We start from the raw sequence: 11015 nt of genomic DNA on the forward strand, positions 1-11015 counted from the left end.
CCAAGTGGATATTATTCTTGGGTGTATGTATAGGCTCTGCTTTCTGGAAGCATCCAGCATGCGTTGTTTCAGTCACTACACTCTCCAGAGAGGTGGGCATCTGCAGGCTGACTTCTCTAGCCTGGAACAGGGAAAAGGTCACCAGAGAATCAAGTCCATTCTGCCCCATCTCCACTAACTTACTCTCTTAGCACTGTTGTGTGTTTGAGTTTGTTTTGTTTTGTTTTGTTTTAACCGAATAGCATGTGTAAAGCCAACTCAATCACCTGTGTGTAGATTAGCTCTTCAGTAGATGCATTTAATCCTAGAACATTCCAACCACTGCCACACACTATTCAGGGAGCACTTTTTCTCACTAATACATGTTCAGGGAAGGTAACTTCACTCTAGCTTTACCAAAGCAAAATAGAACTTAGGCTGTCATCAAACACACACACACACACACACACACACACACACACACACACACACAGAGAGAGATCAAAAAATTCAATGGAAGATCCAAAGCATATATATATATGATAAGAGCTATTGTTTGTTGAATACTAAATATTATAGCAGACATAATGCTGTATTCTTTTGAGTACTTTACATGGATTAACTTAGTCCATACAATAACGCTATTGGGTAGACACTTTAAAAAAAAAATCCACTTTACAGAGAAGGAAGCAGAGTCACAGAGAATATCACTTGTTCCTTGTCACAGACTTTATTCCAGATAGGGCCAAAACCTAAACTCAGGTGTCTTAGTTGTGAATCTAGCACTCATGTGCGCTACCTTCCAATGGGGTGTTCCAATTGTGGTGGCTGAGAAAACTAGTAGCATGGTAGTCTGGATGAGCCTGGCCTTCCATAGACTTATATAATATATTTGAATACTTTGTCCCCAGTTAGCCCAAGACTTTTTAAAAAGGAGGCGTGGCTTTGTTGGAGGAGGAGTATCACTGGATCTGTGCTTTGAGGTTTCAAAAGGTTCAATCAAACCTGGCAACATCACCCACAACAGTTATGAAGTTATGAAGGATACATGATAAAAGGGTTGTTGTGGAATCTTCCTCTGTGGTTAACGAGAGACACTGGGGCTGGAAAATGTGTGGCGAGGCAGGCCCTGAATGAAGGCTCTGCGAGTGCAAGAGGCCCTGAGAAACTGCTTTGTGGAGCTGTTGCAAGTGAAGCCTGGATTGCGTTGGGGACCCCAACATGTTTGACATGAGATGCACTCAGGAAGTGGAGCCAGTCTGAGAGAGATGTCTCTCATGAGTAGCAAACTGGAAGGGCAGAGCTAGCAAAGTCTGTTGACAGGAGACATAGAGCCACAGGATTTGCAGTTTACTCAGTTGGGTTTCAGAGTTCCCTCCCTATATCCCTATCCTTCCCTTTTAGAATGGTAACACACATTCCGTGCCATTATGTACATGCTAGAAGTATATGATTTGCCTTTTGTTTTCACAGGGGTCACAATTACTAGGCTGCCCTAACTCTCAGAAGAGACTTTGGACTTTTGAACAATGTTAAGACTGAAAACGACTGTGAGGGCTTTTGGAGTTGCTCTAACTTCTAACTGCACTTTGCATTGTGATGTGACCACGATCCTGTGGGACCAAGGTGTGAAATTAGTGGTCTGAATGAGAATGCCCACCCACAGGCTCATATATATGAATACTTGGTCCCCAGTTAGTGGGAACATTTGGGAAGGGTTAGGCCATGTGGTCTTGTTGGGGGAGCTGTTTCGGTGGAGGTGGGTCTTTGATTCTCATGGCTCTCCCTCTGCCTCCCACTTTTGAATTATGACATAATGTCTCAGCTGGTCTTTGCCCTACCGTCATGGACTCTCACCTTTGAAACCATAAGCCAAAAAAAAAAAAAAAAGAAAGAAAGAAAAATGCCTTCACTTATGAGCTGCCTTGGCCATGGTGTTTTATCACAGAGGTTGAAAAGTATCTAAGAGAGGAAGGTAAAGCAAGAAAATTGGGAGTCAGGGAAAATGGAAATACTATACTTTAGAGAAGTGTGGGAGTGAGGAAGGTGTGGTGGATAACCTACAAGTTTCTCTTGCTCTATTCTCTCACATCTGTCACCTTCCATTTTAGATATGGAAACAAAATGGTTTACCAAGGTGATTCAGAACATTGTAGTTAAGTTAGACAAGGAGGCTCCGTACTCACAGGCTCTCCAGAAATTCTTCTGGACTCAACACCTGCTCCAGAACCCTCAGGGTCACAATGGGACATCTCATGACTGCATGGAGGGCATGTTTGTATTTCGTCCCCACAGTCTGCCATGCAAACACAATGACATAATTCTTCACACGACATCTAGTTATTTACCAACCCAATTGTTTTGGTCCTGATCTTGCTTTTATAACTTACGTAAGACCAAGGAGTTTCTATGTAATAAAAAGAAAATTCTCCCGGCAATAGATTCGGTTCACATGACATTAGTGCGTTAGAACCAGCACCCACTGTCCAGTGAGAGCTTGGAGTCAGGACTTTTCCAGCTCAGATGTCACATTTGTTGCTCAAAATGAGCCACAGTAGGGACATTTTCATCTCAGAAATTGGCAAACATTCAAAATCGGGGTGTCCCACCGTTTACTAGCTCCTGCTCCCCTAAAGAATGAAGAAACCACAAGGCATCTATCAATACCGATTTTAAAACTAGAACGAAAGCATGATCTATTGGATAAGAATGTTCACCTTTCTTAAAAACGCAGACTTAATACTCTCTCAGAACGTCTAAATAAAGGGGAGGCATTTGAATATCCAGCACAGCAGCACCTCTGGGGGCTGCTGGGAGCAAAGCTACACTAAGATGATTCTTCTTTGCTTGTTTTCTAATTAAACTAATTGAATTCAGAGTGTCTGGGGGAAGCACTAGAGACATTTATCTTGAGGGGATGATGGTCTTGAAGCTCAGCAATCCTCTTAGAGCACTAAGGAGGTAAATCCGGGGACGCCCGCCCGTGTGCAGCAGCCCTGGGCACACCTACGCCTGTGTGTTTGTCTCCCCTTCTCGTTTCAGGAAGCCTGTTCCACTCTCTGCTATCCTTCGATTCCCTACACTCAAATGAACACGCTCAGACTCTCCCCCTCCCCCACGCCCCCAACCCTCACCCCCGCCCCCGGCCCCCGCCCCCTCCCCTGCCCGGTTCCATTTTCAAATCACGAGTCTAACACATTCTATCAGTCTATCATTCTATCTATTTCATCAGTTAAATTTGAAGAGTGAAGACAGACTCGGGTCACAGCCACACTCTGACACATTTGGTACGAGCCCATCACGGACACAAACATTCAAACATCAGGGCTAAAGACATCCTCCTTTTGTAAACATGGAATGTATACCATCTCAGCCATTTTAAGTATACAATTCATGGGCACTAAGTACACCCACCTTATTGTGCAACCAACCCCACATTCCACCTGTAGAACTTTTCCATTTTCCCCAATTCTGAGCCCATTAAATAATAACACCCCACTATCCTCTCAGCCCAGTGCCTAACAATGTCCATCCTGCCTTCTGCCTCTATAATTTGACTACTCTAAGTACATCCCTCGAGAGGAATTATACAATATTTGTCTTTTTGTAACCGGTTTACTTCACCTAAATGTCTTAGATGTTTAGCTGTATTGTGGCACATATCAGGACCTACTTATTTTTAAAAAGCAAACTAGTATTCTTTCTCACTGTTCGTACATAGCACATCTTGCTTCTCTGCTCACCCACTGATGGACACTTGGCGTTGCTCTCATCTTTGGGCTGTTGTGAGTGATGCCGCTGTGGGCATCAGTCGCTATGAGTGAATTTAAATCTCTGCTTTGACGTCTTTTGATGTTACCCAGAAGCAGAATTACTAGATCACATACTGACTGCTCCCGTTTCTAAGGAGCTACCACACTGTTTCCTTCAGCAACGGCACCATCTACATTCCAGGGCAAAGGACTACCAACTTCTCTCCACATTCTTTTCTCCTTTAAGGGTCATCCTAACGGGTGTGAAGTGGTGTCTTACTGTGGCTTTGATATGTACTTCCCCAGTGATGAGTGATTCTGAACACCTTTCACATCCGCTTTGGACACTCTCCTGTGCTCTTCAGAAAAAAAAATTTTTTTAAAGATTTTTTTTTTTTTGCTTACTGTGCAAATCTGTTAATATACCGAAAAATAATGGAGATGAATGTGTTCTTTATATATGTTAAATAGTAACCCCTTACCTGACACATGTTTTGCAAATGTTTTTTCTGTTTCTACAAAAATTATCACTGGACTTTTGATTTGGATTGTATTATAATATAATGTATCATAAAAGACCACTATAAACAATTATAGACACATCCTAGAGGATGTGGATAAACTCATAGAAATATACACTCTACCAAGACTGAATCATGAAGAATAAACAGACTGATATTAAGACAGGAGATGGAGCCAGTAATTTAAACAAGGAAAAGCCCAGGACCAGGTGACTTCCTGGGTGAATTCTGTCAATCAATTAAAGAAGAGGAAATACCAACACATCTGAAACTCTTCCAAAGAAATGGAGCCAAACAAGAGGGAAAACTTCCAAATCCCTGTAACAGGGCCCTCATACCAGTCTCAGTAAGGAAAGTGGAGAATATTTATCAAGGATATTACATGCTAATATCCTTGAGAAATATGGATGAAAATCTTAAACTTCTGGAAAACCCAATATAGCGCTATATACTACAAATATCATCATCGTGGTCTAGTGAGAGTTACCCTTGGGCTGTAAATGGTTTGACCCTCATCAGGTACAAGATGTGATAGACTATGTCTGAAGGGTAAAAAAATCTAAGATCCTCTTGATGCTTACAGAAGAGCTAGCTGACAAAATCCAAAATTTCATTATTCTTTCTCCCCCTCTAATTTAGTGTGGAAATGTCCAGTTTTCTAGATTATGACAATTTCCACGACCCTCTGGTCAAGTCAGAGGTTCCTGATCACTGTCTTTGGTCCTACAGGATGAGCGAGTTATAGTCTTCTCCCCCTCCCCTCGGTCCTAGTCCTTGTCAATATCATGGACGTCTTGATCACGCTGTTGATGGAGTACCATGGGTCATCTTTCCATTTCACATCGCCCCATCTAATGGAGATCACCACAATCTCTCTCTCTTACAGCCCTAGCTTCAGTATCTCTGTGAGCCCAATTGTCTCTTTCCTCTAACACAGTGCAGCCCACTGTCCTTCTGTCTTCTTCCTGTTACTATTCAATCCTATCTTTGTTCCCAGCAGTCAGGTAACTGCTCGAAAACAATATCAAAGCTGTATGTGGTGGCATACACTGGTAGTCCCGGCACTCAGGGGTCTGGGGCAGGGAGATCATGATTTCAATTCCATGCCTCAGATAGAGGCTCCAGATCAGTCAGGTCAATATGATGGCAGCATATTTGAATAGTTAACTTGATTTACAGTGGTTTTGTGGACTTTTTTTTCTTTTTGGTCCATTTTCTTGTGCTCTCTCCTTTGACCCTTTAAGCCATGGAATTGCTGATCCTATATGTCCTGGTGAATCTAATTAGCCCCAGATGCTTTCAATAGAGGCTCAGAGGCTGCCTGCCCAGAAGTGTCTTCATTCAAGTGGAGGAGCTCAGCACTGACTGAAGGTCCTGTGAGTTAAGTGAATGACCTTTAGTGGAGGACAACTGAGTCTGAGAGGTTTCAGAAATGATTTACAGAAGCAAGCAAACATCAGTTGGTGTACACACAGAAGAGACATAGGTGGGCTTGAGGGTTTGGGGACTTGAGTGGGAGAAATCCACGAGGAGGGAAGGAAGAGGAAGAAGTCCATGGATTAAAGGCAGGATGTGCAGGAGAGAAGAAAGGAGAAGCCACCACACGTTAGCTGAGCCATAAAAGCACGGCACTGAGGGCTGCCCAGATGAAACATAGTAAGTAGTAACTTGGGTTACTGATAGGAAGGCAGATTCTAACAGCATGGAGGGTAGGCAACTGTCCAGCTACTGCGCTGCTTACGTCATGTTGTAAATATAAAGGCTGTGTGTGTGTGTCTCTTTCATCTGGGAACTCAATAACCAAAGATGGTGTAGGAATCCTGGGCCAGAAGTTTTAATAATTTCTACTACAACTCTGTATCAAGAAAAAAATGAACAAACAAAACCAAAACAACAACAAATGTTTTGACATTTATTTTATTTTTCTTGTGTGTATGTGTGTGGGTGCACATACGGTTCAGTCTCTCCTTCCGTGTGAGTTTGGGGTTCAGGGATGTGGAACTCAGATCATCGGGCTTGGTGACAGTCATTCTTACCCTCTGAGCTGTTTTGCTGGCCCTATTTTTGTTTTTTAACTCTTGAGAAAATGTAGAGTTTTATGAGAGTAACATTTGTATATTAGTCAATGCTTTCTTGTTGCAGGGTCCTGGGAATTGAAATTGGGGTTTTGTGTGTCTAAGGTGTGCACACTGTTACTGAAATACACCATCAACACTCTAGTCAGTGCTTTGAACTCACACAGAAGCCCTGCAATCAAACATCAGCTTAGGAAGCAATATTCATTTCTGGATACCTGGGTGGAGGAAGAAACAAGAGTCTTAAGTACACACTGAATCTCAAACTTCATTTTATCCTTTCGTTTCAGCCACCGGTAAGAGTAGAGGAGCTCACTCCACCCCCAGCATTCAACTATGAAGTATGAAACAAACAGAACAATTTCAAGGATATAAGAAAATTGAAACCAGTAGAAGTCTTGTGGGCCTACCACTAAGGCTCAACATCAATGTTTTTCTAGAACATATACTCATTTTGTCCATGCACTTACCTAGCAGCTTCTTTTTTTTTTTTTTTTTTTTTTTTGGTTCTTTTTTTTCGGAGCTGGGGACCGAACCCAGGGCCTTGCGCTTCCTAGGTAAGCGCACCTAGCAGCTTCTTGTGTTTTGTGCCTTTAAAGCAGATTTCAGACTTCATTATATGCCCCTCCCCCAGGCCCATTATCTGGAATTCTGCATTTGTGAAGGGTTCTAGTTTAGTATATGTCTTTTACATAATCCTGATCTATCTTTCACCTAAGCAGTTGTCCTATTATATTCTCTTCAATAACATGCATTTGTCCTGACTACCCTGTACTTTCTCCAACACTTGGTGAAGTCAGTCTTTCTATTAACCTATGAGCAGGTCTTTTGTGATGTTATTTTAGGGCTGATTTCAATTTTTATTTCCCTAATGTTTGGTTGGGCACATTTTCATATGCATGGTCATTTGCATGTTGACCTTGGTCATTTGCATGTTCTTATTTACTGAGTATTTGCTGAACTTTTGTTTTTATTTTCAATGTTTTAAAAGTTATTTTTGAGTTGTAAGTGTTCTTCTACAAATGCCTGTGTATGCATACACACTCCCTGCATCCAAGTCCTTTATCAGATATGTGCTAATATTTCCTCCAATCTAGAGTTCATGCACAGCTACCTGTTTTAATGGTCTCTTGATGAGTAAAGTCTTACATTTTCATAATATCTAGTGATCAATCCTAAAATTACAAGTACTTTCTCTGCTATATTCTAAAAGTTTTACAAACTTGGCTTTATGTTTAGGTTCTATATACATTAAATTAAAATTTTACTGTAGTATGAGTAAGAGTCTAGATTTAATGTATTTCTGCACATTTAATCTGTTCATTGGTACCTCTGTCAAAACTCATTTGGTTGGGAATAGTTCAGTAGCTTACGGTTGTTAGTGATCGGAACAGCAATGGAAGGATATGGTGGTGTTGGCACAGGGAGACTCCATGGTATTGGAATATCTTGATTGTAGTGATGGCTACACAATCCTATACATGTGATAAGATGACAGTAAACTAATTGCACACATCAAACCACTGCCAACTGCCTGGATTTGCATTATAGGCTAATTATAAAAAGATGAACTTATTCAGAGGAGCTGAAGGAAGTACGTGGGACCTCTCAGAAGTCTGGGGATCAGTTGGTCTGTAAGTGCAAGTCTATTTCTGGGCTCTGAATGCTGTTTCAGTGATTGGTCTGCATCAGCACCACATCGCCATGGTTACTGAAGCATCAAGAAAACCTCAAGCGGGCAGATCTTTCCATCTTGTTTTCTTTGAGGTTTATCTGGTATCTCTAACTTCATTTGTCTTTCCAGTGAACTTTAGGAGCAGCTCAGCCTTCCTCCGTGTGGATGACGGCTGGGGTCTCACTGACTCGATCAATTCAGAGGGTATGAACAGGGAGCATTAAGTCCTGCGATGCACGGACGGGCTTCAGTTCTCAGTGTACAGGTTTCCCACATCCACTGATAAATTTATTGCTAAGCATTTTGTTCCCTAATGCTACTGAGAATAAGATCACTTAAAAAACTGGGAGAAAGGATCTCACTAGGTAGTCCTGGACTAGCCAGGAACTCTCTGTGTAGACCAGGTAGGCTTCACACTCAACAGAGATCCATCCATCTGCCTGCATCTTGAATGTTAGGATCGAGGGCAAGTGTACCACCCCTCACCCTGACCCTCTGCTTTAGTCAGAGTTCTCTAGAATAAATAAATAAATAAATAAATAAATAAATAAATAAATAAATAAATAATTCATTTATAATTTATTAAATGAGCTTTAAAATAATCAAATGATTAAATTATCCCAGAGGCACTGAGTACCAGAGTAGTCTCAGAATAGCTGTCTCTCAGTGGAGGGACTACCGCCAGTCACTCAGCCCACAAGGTGACTTAGTTATATATAATCTGGCACCAGATACTGAGAGGGCTTCTGGAGAGCTGCCAGTACCTGTTCTAAGATGAAAGTTTGGAAATACTGGCTCTACAGTCAGTGAAGTTATAAGAGGCAACAGCAACAGGGCAAATCAACTCTACGGCAAGAGAGAAGGTCAAGCCAGTGAAGGCAAGAGTAAACGTCCTCCTGAAATACCCCCTTCATCTGGGCTCCTCCTAGAAGGTGCCATCCACAGTCCAAGCCAGGCTGAGGGAGTCTGCCTGCAATCTTGAAGCAAGGACAAGTGATCCCTGGATCAAGTTTGCTGGACAGCCTAGCTCAACTGGTGAGCTCTGGAATCAATTGAGCGACCCTGGCTCCACAGATAAGGTGGAGAGGAGTTGAGGGATGATCCCCACTGTCAACATCTTGCTTCCACATGCATCTGGCACATGCACTCGAATATGCATATATATGTGCACACATGATACAAATATATACATATGCAAAAAACCTGCATTTGAGTTGCTGACTTGAGTTTCATAAGAAGCTGCTAAATTAGTTTTGGTATGGAAATAGGAATTTCCAATAAATTCTGAAATGGCTTTAAACATTGATCTGCCATTTTATATCATCTGTTGTGTTTGTGCAAAGTGGCATATTGGACATTGATGATTACAAAAATTTTTTGAAACTTTTTTTTTGTCCTTGAGACAGGGTTTCATGTAGCCCAGGCTAGCCTCAAACTCACTCTGTAGTCAAGGTTGGCCTTTGATTCTCAGTCACCCTGCCTCTACCTCTCATGTGTAGGGATTATAGACATGTGTCACCACATTCAGCCTAAAACATATTGATCAACTCTAAAAAAATGTTGAAAATGTGTCCTACAAAATCAAATATTCAGCAGAGAGCTAAAAATTTTATACACAAATAAATAAGTACACCTATCTTCTTAGAATACATATTTGCTTTTATTTTAATGAATGCTAAAATTAAATTATATGTAAAACTGTTTCAATTTTTTATGACTTGTTGTCAGTGAATATTCACATATATATACCAGGGTGTGTTAAAATTTCTCAAGTGAAAGGGGTCACAAAAGAAAGTTTGAGGAGCCCTGACCTAATATACACATGCTCCCTGCCCCAATCCATATTCGCAGGAGTTGGTGTTAACTGAGTGTGATCTGGTGTGATGTACTAGGGTGATGTTCTCAACCTGTAGGTCTCGGTGCTTTCACAGGGGTCACCTAAGACCATCAGGAAACAGATATTTATAATAAACTCCAGGACAGTAGCACAAATACAATTATGAAATAGCAAAGAAAATAATTTTGAGGCTGGGAGGGTCACCCCCACATGGGTATTAAAGGGTCACAGCATTGGGAAGGTTCAGAACCACTCTGTACTAGGGTGTGGTGAGGGATAGGCATCTGCTGTGCTGGAACGTGTGTACTCTTATGAGCGGTGATATGATTTGATGGATTATATTATAGGGTGGTGTGGTGCGATGTTGTGTTATGGTATGGCATAGCACAGTGGTATGGTATGGTATGGAGCTATGGTATGGTATGGTACGGTATGATGTGCAGCTATGGTACGGCATGGCATGGTATGGTATGGCATGGTATGGTATGGTGTGGAGCTATGGTATGGTATGGTATGGCATGGTACGGTATGGTATGGCATGGTATGGTATGGTATGACATGGTATGGTATGGCATAGTATGGTATGGTATGGAGCTATGGTATGGTATGGTATGGCATGGTACAGTATGGTATGGCATGGTATGGTATGGTATGACATGGTATGGTATGGCATAGTATGGTATGGTATGGAGCTATGGTATGGTATGGTATGGCATGGTACGGTATGGTATGGCATGGTATGGTATGGCATAGTATGGTATGGTGTGGAGCTATGGTACGGCATGGCATGGTATGGTATGGCATAGTATGGTATGGTGTGGAGCTATGGTACGGCATGGCATGGTATGGTATGGCATAGTATGGTATGGTGTGGAGCTATGGTATGGTATGGTATGGTATGGCATGGTACGGTATGGTATGGCATGGTATGGTATGGAATAGTATGGTATGGTGTGGAGCTATGGTACGCTGCTGCAGTGCAGAGCTCTGAGGCTTGGTGCTGCAGGAGGACATGTGATTCGAGTGGGATCATGGCCAGTCCTCTTCAGGCCATGCAGTTCCATTGGGACAATCACCAAACGGTATTGTGTTAATTTGGGCTATTGAGGTTGAACTGGCCACTTGGTGACTTCCTTGGGCACGCCGACTTCATAATTTATAAGAAAGCAAGTCTCT

Source organism: Rattus norvegicus, chromosome 18, assembly GCF_036323735.1.
Source record: "Rattus norvegicus strain BN/NHsdMcwi chromosome 18, GRCr8, whole genome shotgun sequence".
Lineage (NCBI taxonomy): Eukaryota > Metazoa > Chordata > Mammalia > Rodentia > Muridae > Rattus > Rattus norvegicus.